Genomic DNA, 13,084 nt, shown 5'->3' on the forward strand with positions numbered 1-13,084 from the left:
TGCACTTGGCACACACACGTCCCTGGGCTGGGCACCTGGGCTGCCACAAAACTTACATGCGCATCAGTTCACGTTTTTATTGGCCCTCTATGTACACCGACATTCAGAAATATTGCACCATATGCCCCACATGCCAGAAAACATGCACCACACGGAAATCTGACCGTGCTTGTTTGCAGCCACTGCCTGTTATTTCCACACCTTTCTGCAGGATTGCCATGGACATCGTCAGCCCTCTGGTAAAGAGCATCTTGGTGGTCTGTGACTACGCTACACGGTTTCCTGAGCCCTTCTTGCTCCGCACCATCACTGCACCAGCGGTAGTACGAGCACTGGTACAGCTGTTCTCCAGGGTGGGGATACCAGATGAAATCCTCACTGACCAAGGGACCAACTTCACATCCAGGCTGATGCAGCTCCTGTACGGACAACTTGGAGTCACCGCACTCAAAACCACACCTTATCACCCACAGACCGATGGACTGGTGGTATGGTTCAACCCGACTCTTAAAAAGATGCTCCAGAAATTTGTGGATGACACAGGAAGAGACTGGGACCGCTGGCTGCCTTTTCTGCTGTTCGCCTACCGGGAGGTTCCACAGGCTTCAACAGGGTTCTCTCCCTTTGAGCTCCTGTGTGGCTGGGATGTCCAGGGCCCACTAGATCTGCTCTGGAAGGGTTGGGAAGCTCCATCCACCACTCCAGGGGACAGAGGGATTTTACAGTTTGTGCTGGAGATGAGAGAGCGGCTGGCCAGGTACCAGGAGGAGGCAGAGGTCAACCTACGTGAGGCCCAGAGAAATCAGAAGACCTGGTATGAACAACAAGCTCGTCATCGAGAGTTCCAACCCGGCCAGAAAGTCCTGCTGCTTCTCCCCTCTTCCAACAGCAAGCTCCTGGCCAAGTGGCAAGGTCCTTACCTCATCACTCACAAGATGGGCCCCGTTACCTATGAGATCCATCATCCAGAGAAGAAAAGCCAGAAACAAACATACCATGTAAACCTGCTGAAAGAGTGGAAGGACAGGCAACCTGAAGTACCAGCTCTACTGGTGAGGAAGGTGGACCTGGAGGAGGAAGAGGATGGTCCAGAAACCCGGCTGGTTTCTGAAACTCCTGTCCTGACACGTCTGGCTCCAGAACAAAAAGCTCAGCCGCTCAAGGTTTTCCAGGAGGTGCCATTGCTCTTCGCTGCCAGCCCAGGGAAAAACAAAGCAGTGGAGCACATCATCCGGCTTAAAGATGGACGACCAATTTGCCAATGTCTCTACAGGGTCCCACAACAGCTCGTGGTCAAGCTGCAGCAGGAAGTGGAGGAAATGCTGAAGTTGGGGGTCATCGAACCATCTAACTCTGAGTGGTGCAGTTCGGTGGTCATCGTCTTCAAAAAGAATGGGTCTCTGCGCATCTGCATTGATTTCAGAAAACTCAGCTCCATCTCTGAGTTTGATGTCTACCCGATGCCGAGGATTGATGACTTGCTGGAGAAGATTGGAGCCGCCAAATACATCGCTACACTGGACTTGTGTAAAGGTACTGGCAGGTACCACTGGAGGAGTCGACCATATACAGCATTCCGAACACCAGCTGGCGTTTTTTCCAGTTTACAGTGATGTCGTTTGGTCTCCATGGAGCACCTACCACCTCCCAGTGGCTAATGGACAAAGTTCTCCAGGACTGTGGGCAGTGCAGCGCTGCTTATCTGGATGATGTGGTGATGTTCAGTCCCACCTGGGAGGATCACCTGAGACACCTGTCCCTGGTCCTGGAGAAGATTCAGCAGGCAGGGTTAACCCTTAACCCAGACAAGTGTGAGTGGGCACAGCAGGAGACCAGGTACCTGGGTTACCAACTGGGCCGAGGAGAAGTGCGTCCACAAGTGGATAAGGTGGAAGCTATCCGCAATTGCCCTCGTCCTCGCACCAAGAAGGAGGTGCGGTCTTTCCTCGGATTGGCTGGCTGGTACAGGAGGTTTGTGCCGCAGTTTGCCACCAGTGCAGCCCCACTCAGCACTCACCAGCAAAGACCAGAAAAATCCAGTTGCCTGGTCAGAAGAGTGTGAAACAGCTTTCTGCACCTTAAAATCCTTCCTGTGCTCCTTGCCAGCCCTCAAAAGTCCTGAATTCAATAAGAAATTCCTAGTACAGGTGGATGCCTCTGCAGTGGGGCTGGGAGCAGTTTTGACACAAGGGGAGCAAGGAGAGGAGCAACCTGTCCTCTACCTAAGCTGCAAGCTTCAGCCTCATGAGACCAGGTATTCCACTGTGGAGAAAGAAGGCCTGGCCATTAAATGGGCACTGGAGAGTTTGAAGTATTACTTACTTGGAAGAGAGTTTGACCTTGAAACAGACCACAGGACGCTCACCTGGATCAATTCCATGAAGGACCACAACAGCTGCTTGACCCGATGGTACCTGTCACTCCAGCCGTTCCACTTCACAGTCTGACACCGAGCAGGAAAGAGCAATGTGGTAGCTGATTACGTTTCCAGGCTGCCGCACATCGTCAGCCTCCGGGAGGAGGGGGATGATGTGACGGAGCGACCCCGTCACTGAGTGTCTGCCATCTCCAGCTACGAGCGGAGCACACACGAACCTGCACCGCACACACATACAGGCACGTGCACACACTCGCGTCAGACAGTCCCTCCCCGTCCGTGTTTGCAGTCATTCAGTAGTTTCTCCACTCACACTCTCTTCCCGTCCGAACAATAGCGCAACCCAGGGTGCACGCTAGGGAGCATTCTCAGGTAACTGCACACATATTTACAGCAGTTTTCAGTCACTTACCTGTGTTGGTGTTGAAGTAGCATTCTGTCATGCCCCGCCGCACCGCTTGAGTTAAAAGAACAAAGGCTCACTTCCGGGTCAATATTATAGAGGAAATCTCGCAGGATTTTTGCATCACGCGATGTTGTAATGTATTGATTTTGGTTTTTCTGTATTTTTATCTTAAGTAATGAGGTATTCTGCTTGGATAATTAATTAGAAAATCTATTGAATTATTAAGTGTAGAATGGTTATTCCTGTGGTGAATAATTATGTTTAAAAACACTGTTAAACATGTTTTGTAAAAAAAAAGTCTGTAATTGGCCGGCCCAGTAGGAGGGGCTTAGGGTTTAACAGAAGGCTGCTGAAGCCCCAGTGGTCAGTGTTGGCTGAGTTGCAGAGCTGGCAACTGTGCTGTGGATTGTTCAACTTTTGTCAAGTGAGTTATTGAAGAACTTTATGCTGATGCGTTTTTTCTCGTGTTTTGTAAATTTGTAAATAGTATTTATTTATTTTTTGTTGTTTTTCCATTTTTTACTTCACTTTGTATATGTATTGCACTGCACTTTGAGAGGCTGATGGCAAATAAATCACCACCATCTTTTTGCACCTTCAACTACACCTGTGGTGTTATTTTTGAGCAGTGTGGGAAAGAACCCTGTGACACAGACGCGTCATCATTTAAGAAAAACCACATGTTCATTTCATTTTTGTTCATTTGTGTTTTTAAGTAATGATTCTAAAAATGAATGAATTTAAAGAGAATAAAAAAACCAGACTGAATTTAAAAGAATAAATAAGTAAATCAGAATTAAATAAGAAATGAAATAAAATCATTCCAAAAAATAAATGAATGAATAAAAATAAAACAAATTATAATTAACAAAATAAATGATTGAAAACTAGAACTGCATAAAATCATTAATCAGAATGAATAAAAAAGAAAATAAAAAGGCTTAAATTAAGTAACATAAGAAATAAAATAATCAATAATGAATCAAAAAAATACATATATATAAAAAGAATAAAATAAAATACTTAATTATCAAATCTAATAATCAGCAGCTTTTCCAGATAGCAAGCACTAACCCTTCTGCACTGAATCTTTGTTTTCTACAGGTTTTATATCCATACTGAAGACATAGATTTAATATTTACACCAATAACAACAATGTAAAAGACAAAATCCATCATACAGAAATAATATCATCAAATAAAAACAATGTAAGAAAGCAACGTTTTTCCAAATCACAATATGGGAATTTTTTTGCTGGACATCCCATTAAAAAACACACTGACCACACACTGGCCGGGGGTTAAAGGGTTAACAAACACACTGACCACACACTGGCCAGGGGTTAAAGGGTTAAAAAGCACACTGACCACACACTGGCTGGGGGTTAAGGGTTAACAAACACACTGACCACACACTGGCCAGGGGTTTAAGGGTTAAAAAGCACACTGACCACACACTGGCCGGGGGTTTAAGGGTTAACAAACACACTGACCACACACTGGCCAGGGGGTTAAAGGGTTAAAAAGCACACTGACCACACACTGGCCGGGGGTTTAAGGGTTAACAAACACACTGACCACACACTGGCTGGGGGTTAAAGGGTTAACAAACACACTGACCACACACTGGCCGGGGGTTAAAGGGTTAACAAACACACTGACCACACACTGGCCAGGGGTTAAAGGGTTAAAAAGCACACTGACCACACACTGGCTGGGGGTTAAAGGGTTAACAAACACACTGACCACACACTGGCCGGGGGTTAAAGGGTTAACAAACACACTGACCACACACTGGCCAGGGGGTTAAAGGGTTAAAAAGCACACTGACCACACACTGGCCGGGGGTTTAAGGGTTAACAAACACACTGACCACACACTGGCCGGGGGGTAAAGGGTTAACAAACACACTGACCACACACTGGCCGGGGGTTAAAGGGTTAAAAAGCACACTGACCACACACTGGCTGGGGGTTAAAGGGTTAACAAACACACTGACCACACACTGGCCGGGGGTTTAAGGGTTAAAAAGCACACTGACCACACACTGGCCGGGGGTTAAAGGGCTAAAAAGCACACTGACCACACACTGGCCGGGGGTTTAAGGGTTAAAAAGCACACTGACCACACACTGGCCGGGGGTTTAAGGGTTAACAAACACACTGACCACACACTGGCTGGGGGTTAAAGGGTTAACAAACACACTGACCACACACTGGCCGGGGGTTAAAGGGCTAAAAAGCACACTGACCACACACTGGCCAAGGGTTAAAGAGTTAACAAACACACTGACCACACACTGGCCAAGGGTTAAAGGGCTAAAAAGCACACTGACCACACACTGGCCAAGGGTTAAAGAGTTAACAAACACATTGACCACACACTGGCCGGGGGTTAAAGGGCTAAAAAGCACACTGACCACACACTGGCCAAGGGTTAAAGAGTTAACAAACACACTGACCACACACTGGCCGGGGGTTAAAGGGCTAAAAAGCACACTGACCACACACTGGCCAAGGGTTAAAGAGTTAACAAACACACTGACCACACACTGGCCGGGGGTTAAAGGGTTAACAAACACACTGACCACACACTGGCCAAGGGTTAAAGAGTTAACAAACACATTGACCACACACTGGCCGGGGGTTAAAGGGTTAACAAACACACTGACCACACACTGGCCGGGGGTTAAAGGGTTAACAAACACACTGACCACACACTGGCCGGGGGTTAAAGGGTTAACAAACACACTGACCACACACTGGCCGGGGGTTAAAGGGTTAACAAACACACTGACCACACACTGGCTGGGGGTTAAAGGGTTAACAAACACACTGACCACACACTGGCCAGGGGTTTAAGGGTTAAAAAGCACACTGACCACACACTGGCCGGGGGTTTAAGGGTTAACAAACACACTGACCACACACTGGCCAGGGGTTAAAGGGTTAAAAAGCACACTGACCACACACTGGCCGGGGGTTTAAGGGTTAACAAACACACTGACCACACACTGGCTGGGGTTAAAGGGTTAACAAACACACTGACCACACACTGGCCGGGGGTTAAAGGGTTAACAAACACACTGACCACACACTGGCCAGGGGTTAAAGGGTTAAAAAGCACACTGACCACACACTGGCTGGGGGTTAAAGGGTTAACAAACACACTGACCACACACTGGCCGGGGGTTAAAGGGTTAACAAACACACTGACCACACACTGGCCAGGGGTTTAAAGGGTTAAAAAGCACACTGACCACACACTGGCCGGGGGTTTAAGGGTTAACAAACACACTGACCACACACTGGCCAGGGGTTAAAGGGTTAAAAAGCACACTGACCACACACTGGCCGGGGGTTAAAGGGTTAACAAACACACTGACCACACACTGGCCGGGGGTTAAAGGGTTAACAAACACACTGACCACACACTGGCCGGGGGTTAAAGGGTTAAAAAGCACACTGACCACACACTGGCTGGGGGTTAAAGGGTTAACAAACACACTGACCACACACTGGCCGGGGGTTAAGGGTTAAAAAGCACACTGACCACACACTGGCCGGGGGTTAAAGGGCTAAAAAGCACACTGACCACACACTGGCCGGGGGTTTAAGGGTTAAAAAGCACACTGACCACACACTGGCCGGGGGTTTAAGGGTTAACAAACACACTGACCACACACTGGCTGGGGGTTAAAGGGTTAACAAACACACTGACCACACACTGGCCGGGGGTTAAAGGGCTAAAAAGCACACTGACCACACACTGGCCAAGGGTTAAAGAGTTAACAACACACTGACCACACACTGGCCAGGGTTAAAGGGCTAAAAAGCACACTGACCACACACTGGCCAAGGGTTAAAGAGTTAACAAACACATTGACCACACACTGCCGGGGGTTAAAGGGCTAAAAAGCACACTGACCACACACTGGCCAAGGGTTAAAGAGTTAACAAACACACTGACCACACACTGGCCGGGGGTTAAAGGGCTAAAAAAGCACACTGACCACACACTGGCCAAGGGTTAAAGAGTTAACAAACACACTGACCACACACTGGCCGGGGGTTAAAGGGCTAAAAAGCACACTGACCACACACTGGCCAAGGGTTAAAGAGTTAACAAACACACTGACCACACACTGGCCAAGGGTTAAAGAGTTAACAAACACATTGACCACACACTGGGCCGGGGGTTAAAGGGTTAAAAAGCACACTGACCACACACTGGCCAAGGGTTAAAGAGTTAACAAACACACTGACCACACACTGGCCGGGGGTTAAAGGGCTAAAAAGCACACTGACCACACACTGGCCAAGGGTTAAAGAGTTAACAAACACACTGACCACACACTGGCCGGGGGTTAAAGGGCTAAAAAGCACACTGACCACACACTGGCCAAGGGTTAAAGAGTTAACAAACACATTGACCACACACTGGCCAAGGGTTAAAGAGTTAACAAACACACTGACCACACACTGGCCAAGGGTTAAAGGGTTAACAAACACACTGACCACACACTGGCCAAGGGTTAAAGAGTTAACAAACACATTGACCACACACTGGCCGGGGGTTAAAGGGTTAAAAAGCACACTGACCACACACTGGCCGGGGGTTAAAGGGCTAAAAAGCACACTGACCACACACTGGCCAAGGGTTAAAGAGTTAACAAACACACTGACCACACACTGGCCGGGGGTTAAAGGGCTAAAAAGCACACTGACCACACACTGGCCAAGGGTTAAAGAGTTAACAAACACACTGACCACACACTGGCCGGGGGTTAAAGGGTTAAAAAGCACACTGACCACACACTGGCCAAGGGTTAAAGAGTTAACAAACACACTGACCACACACTGGCCGGGGGTTAAAGGGCTAAAAAGCACACTGACCACACACTGGCCAAGGGTTAAAGAGTTAACAAACATACTGACCACACACTGGCCGGGGGTTAAAGGGCTAAAAAGCACACTGACCACACACTGGCCAAGGGTTAAAGAGTTAACAAACACATTGACCACACACTGGCCAAGGGGTTAAAGGGTTAAAAAGCACACTGACCACACACTGGCCGGGGGTTAAAGGGCTAAAAAGCACACTGACCACACACTGGCCAAGGGTTAAAGAGTTAACAAACACACTTACCACACACTGGCCGGGGGTTAAAGGGCTAAAAAGCACACTGACCACACACTGGCCAAGGGTTAAAGAGTTAACAAACACACTGACCACACACTGGCCGGGGGTTAAAGGGCTAAAAAGCACACTGACCACACACTGGCCAAGGGTTAAAGAGTTAACAAACACATTGACCACACACTGGCCGGGGGTTAAAGGGTTAAAAAGCACACTGACCACACACTGGCCGGGGGTTAAAGGGCTAAAAAGCACACTGACCACACACTGGCCAAGGGTTAAAGAGTTAACAAACACACTGACCACACACTGGCCAAGGGTTAAAGAGTTAACAAACACATTGACCACACACTGGCCAAGGGTTAAAGAGTTAACAAACACACTGACCACACACTGGCCAAGGGTTAAAGAGTTAACAAACACATTGACCACACACTGGCCGGGGGTTAAAGGGGTAAAAAGCACACTGACCACACACTGGCCGGGGGTTAAAGGGCTAAAAAGCACACTGACCACACACTGGCCAAGGGTTAAAGAGTTAACAAACACACTGACCACACACTGGCCGGGGGTTAAAGGGCTAAAAGCACACTGACCACACACTGGCCAAGGGTTAAAGAGTTAACAAACACACTGACCACACACTGGCCGGGGGTTAAAGGGCTAAAAAGCACACTGACCACACACTGGCCAAGGGTTAAAGAGTTAACAAACACACTGACCACACACTGGCCAAGGGTTAAAGAGTTAACAAACACACTGACCACACACTGGCCGGGGGTTAAAGGGCTAAAAGCACACTGACCACACACTGGCCAAGGGTTAAAGAGTTAACAAACACATTGACCACACACTGGCCGGGGGTTAAAGGGTTAAAAAGCACACTGACCACACACTGGCCGGGGGTTAAAGGGCTAAAAAGCACACTGACCACACACTGGCCAAGGGTTAAAGAGTTAACAAACACACTGACCACACACTGGCCAAGGGTTAAAGAGTTAACAAACACACTGACCACACACTGGCCAGGTTAAAGAGTTAACAAACACATTGACCACACACTGGCCAAGGGTTAAAGAGTTAACAAACACACTGACCACACACTGGCCAAGGGTTAAAGAGTTAACAAACACATTGACCACACACTGGCCGGGGTTAAAGGGGTTAAAAAGCACACTGACCACACACTTGCCGGGGGTTAAAGGGCTAAAAAGCACACTGACCACACACTGGCCAAGGGTTAAAGAGTTAACAAACACACTGACCACACACTGGCCGGGGGTTAAAGGGCTAAAAAGCACACTGACCACACACTGGCCAAGGGTTAAAGAGTTAACAAACACACTGACCACACACTGGCCGGGGGTTAAAGGGCTAAAAAGCACACTGACCACACACTGGCCAAGGGTTAAAGAGTTAACAAACACACTGACCACACACTGGCCGGGGGTTAAAGGGCTAAAAAGCACACTGACCACACACTGGCCAAGGGTTAAAGAGTTAACAAACACACTGACCACACACTGGCCAAGGGTTAAAGAGTTAACAAACACACTGACCACACACTGGCCAAGGGTTAAAGGGTTAACAAACACACTGACCACACACTGGCCAAGGGTTAAAGAGTTAACAAACACATTGACCACACACTGGCCGGGGGTTAAAGGGTTAACAAACACACTGACCACACACTGGCCGGGGGTTAAAGGGTTAACAAACACACTGACCACACACTGGCCGGGGGTTAAAGGGTTAACAAACACACTGACCACACACTGGCCGGGGGTTAAAGGGTTAACAAACACACTGACCACACACTGGCCAGGGGTTAAAGGGTTAAAAAGCACACTGACCACACACTGGCTGGGGGTTAAAGGGTTAACAAACACACTGACCACACACTGGCCAGGGGTTTAAGGGTTAAAAAGCACACTGACCACACACTGGCCGGGGGTTTAAGGGTTAACAAACACACTGACCACACACTGGCCAGGGGTTAAAGGGTTAAAAAGCACACTGACCACACACTGGCCGGGGGTTTAAGGGTTAACAAACACACTGACCACACACTGGCTGGGGGTTAAAGGGTTAACAAACACACTGACCACACACTGGCCGGGGGTTAAAGGGTTAACAAACACACTGACCACACACTGGCCAGGGGTTAAAGGGTTAAAAAGCACACTGACCACACACTGGCTGGGGGTTAAAGGGTTAACAAACACACTGACCACACACTGGCCGGGGGTTAAAGGGTTAACAAACACACTGACCACACACTGGCCAGGGGTTAAAGGGTTAAAAAGCACACTGACCACACACTGGCCGGGGGTTTAAGGGTTAACAAACACACTGACCACACACTGGCCAGGGGTTAAAGGGTTAAAAAGCACACTGACCACACACTGGCCGGGGGTTAAAGGGTTAACAAACACACTGACCACACACTGGCCGGGGGTTAAAGGGTTAACAAACACACTGACCACACACTGGCCGGGGGTTAAAGGGTTAAAAAGCACACTGACCACACACTGGCTGGGGGTTAAAGGGTTAACAAACACACTGACCACACACTGGCCAGGGGTTTAAGGGTTAAAAAGCACACTGACCACACACTGGCCGGGGGTTAAAGGGCTAAAAAGCACACTGACCACACACTGGCCGGGGGTTTAAGGGTTAAAAAGCACACTGACCACACACTGGCCGGGGGTTTAAGGGTTAACAAACACACTGACCACACACTGGCTGGGGGTTAAAGGGTTAACAAACACACTGACCACACACTGGCCGGGGGTTAAAGGGCTAAAAAGCACACTGACCACACACTGGCCAAGGGTTAAAGAGTTAACAAACACACTGACCACACACTGGCCGGGGTTAAAGGGCTAAAAAGCACACTGACCACACACTGGCCAAGGGGTTAAAGAGTTAACAAACACACTGACCACACACTGGCCGGGGGTTAAAGGGCTAAAAAGCACACTGACCACACACTGGCCAAGGGTTAAAGAGTTAACAAACACATTGACCACACACTGGCCGGGGGTTAAAGGGTTAAAAAGCACACTGACCACACACTGGCCGGGGGTTAAAGGGCTAAAAAGCACACTGACCACACACTGGCCAAGGGTTAAAGAGTTAACAAACACACTGACCACACACTGGCCAAGGGTTAAAGAGTTAACAAACACATTGACCACACACTGGCCGGGGGTTAAAGGGTTAAAAAGCACACTGACCACACACTGGCCAAGGGTTAAAGAGTTAACAAACACACTGACCACACACTGGCCGGGGGTTAAAGGGCTAAAAAGCACACTGACCACACACTGGCCAAGGGTTAAAGAGTTAACAAACACACTGACCACACACTGGCCGGGGGTTAAAGGGCTAAAAAGCACACTGACCACACACTGGCCAAGGGTTAAAGAGTTAACAAACACATTGACCACACACTGGCCAAGGGTTAAAGGGTTAACAAACACACTGACCACACACTGGCCAAGGGTTAAAGAGTTAACAAACACATTGACCACACACTGGCCGGGGGTTAAAGGGTTAAAAAGCACACTGACCACACACTGGCCGGGGGTTAAAGGGCTAAAAAGCACACTGACCACACACTGGCCAAGGGTTAAAGAGTTAACAAACACACTGACCACACACTGGCCGGGGGTTAAAGGGCTAAAAAGCACACTGACCACACACTGGCCAAGGGTTAAAGAGTTAACAAACACATTGACCACACACTGGCCGGGGGTTAAAGGGTTAAAAAGCACACTGACCACACACTGGCCAAGGGTTAAAGAGTTAACAAACACACTGACCACACACTGGCCGGGGGTTAAAGGGCTAAAAAGCACACTGACCACACACTGGCCAAGGGTTAAAGAGTTAACAAACATACTGACCACACACTGGCCGGGGGTTAAAGGGCTAAAAAGCACACTGACCACACACTGGCCAAGGGTTAAAGAGTTAACAAACACATTGACCACACACTGGCCGGGGGTTAAAGGGTTAAAAAGCACACTGACCACACACTGGCCGGGGGTTAAAGGGCTAAAAAGCACACTGACCACACACTGGCCAAGGGTTAAAGAGTTAACAAACACACTGACCACACACTGGCCGGGGGTTAAAGGGCTAAAAAGCACACTGACCACACACTGGCCAAGGGTTAAAGAGTTAACAAACACATTGACCACACACTGGCCGGGGGTTAAAGGGTTAAAAAGCACACTGACCACACACTGGCCGGGGGTTAAAGGGCTAAAAAGCACACTGACCACACACTGGCCAAGGGTTAAAGAGTTAACAAACACACTGACCACACACTGGCCAAGGGTTAAAGAGTTAACAAACACATTGACCACACACTGGCCAAGGGTTAAAGAGTTAACAAACACACTGACCACACACTGGCCAAGGGTTAAAGAGTTAACAAACACATTGACCACACACTGGCCAAGGGTTAAAGAGTTAACAAACACATTGACCACACACTGGCCGGGGGTTAAAGGGTTAAAAAGCACACTGACCACACACTGGCCGGGGGTTAAAGGGCTAAAAAGCACACTGACCACACACTGGCCAAGGGTTAAAGAGTTAACAAATACACTGACCACACACTGGCCGGGGGTTAAAGGGCTAAAAAGCACACTGACCACACACTGGCCAAGGGTTAAAGAGTTAACAAACACACTGACCACACACTGGCCGGGGGTTAAAGGGCTAAAAAGCACACTGACCACACACTGGCCAAGGGTTAAAGAGTTAACAAACACACTGACCACACACTGGCCAAGGGTTAAAGAGTTAACAAACACACTGACCACACACTGGCCGGGGGTTAAAGGGCTAAAAAGCACACTGACCACACACTGGCCAAGGGTTAAAGAGTTAACAAACACACTGACCACACACTGGCCGGGGGTTAAAGGGTTAAAAGCACACTGACCACACACTGGCCGGGGGTTAAAGGGCTAAAAAGCACACTGACCACACACTGGCCAAGGGTTAAAGAGTTAACAAACACACTGACCACACACTGGCCAAGGGTTAAAGAGTTAACAAACACACTGACCACACACTGGCCAAGGGTTAAAGAGTTAACAAACACATTGACCACACACTGGCCAAGGGTTAAAGAGTTAACAAAC

This window comes from Sphaeramia orbicularis, unplaced genomic scaffold (genome assembly GCF_902148855.1).
Source record: "Sphaeramia orbicularis unplaced genomic scaffold, fSphaOr1.1, whole genome shotgun sequence".
Lineage (NCBI taxonomy): Eukaryota > Metazoa > Chordata > Actinopteri > Kurtiformes > Apogonidae > Sphaeramia > Sphaeramia orbicularis.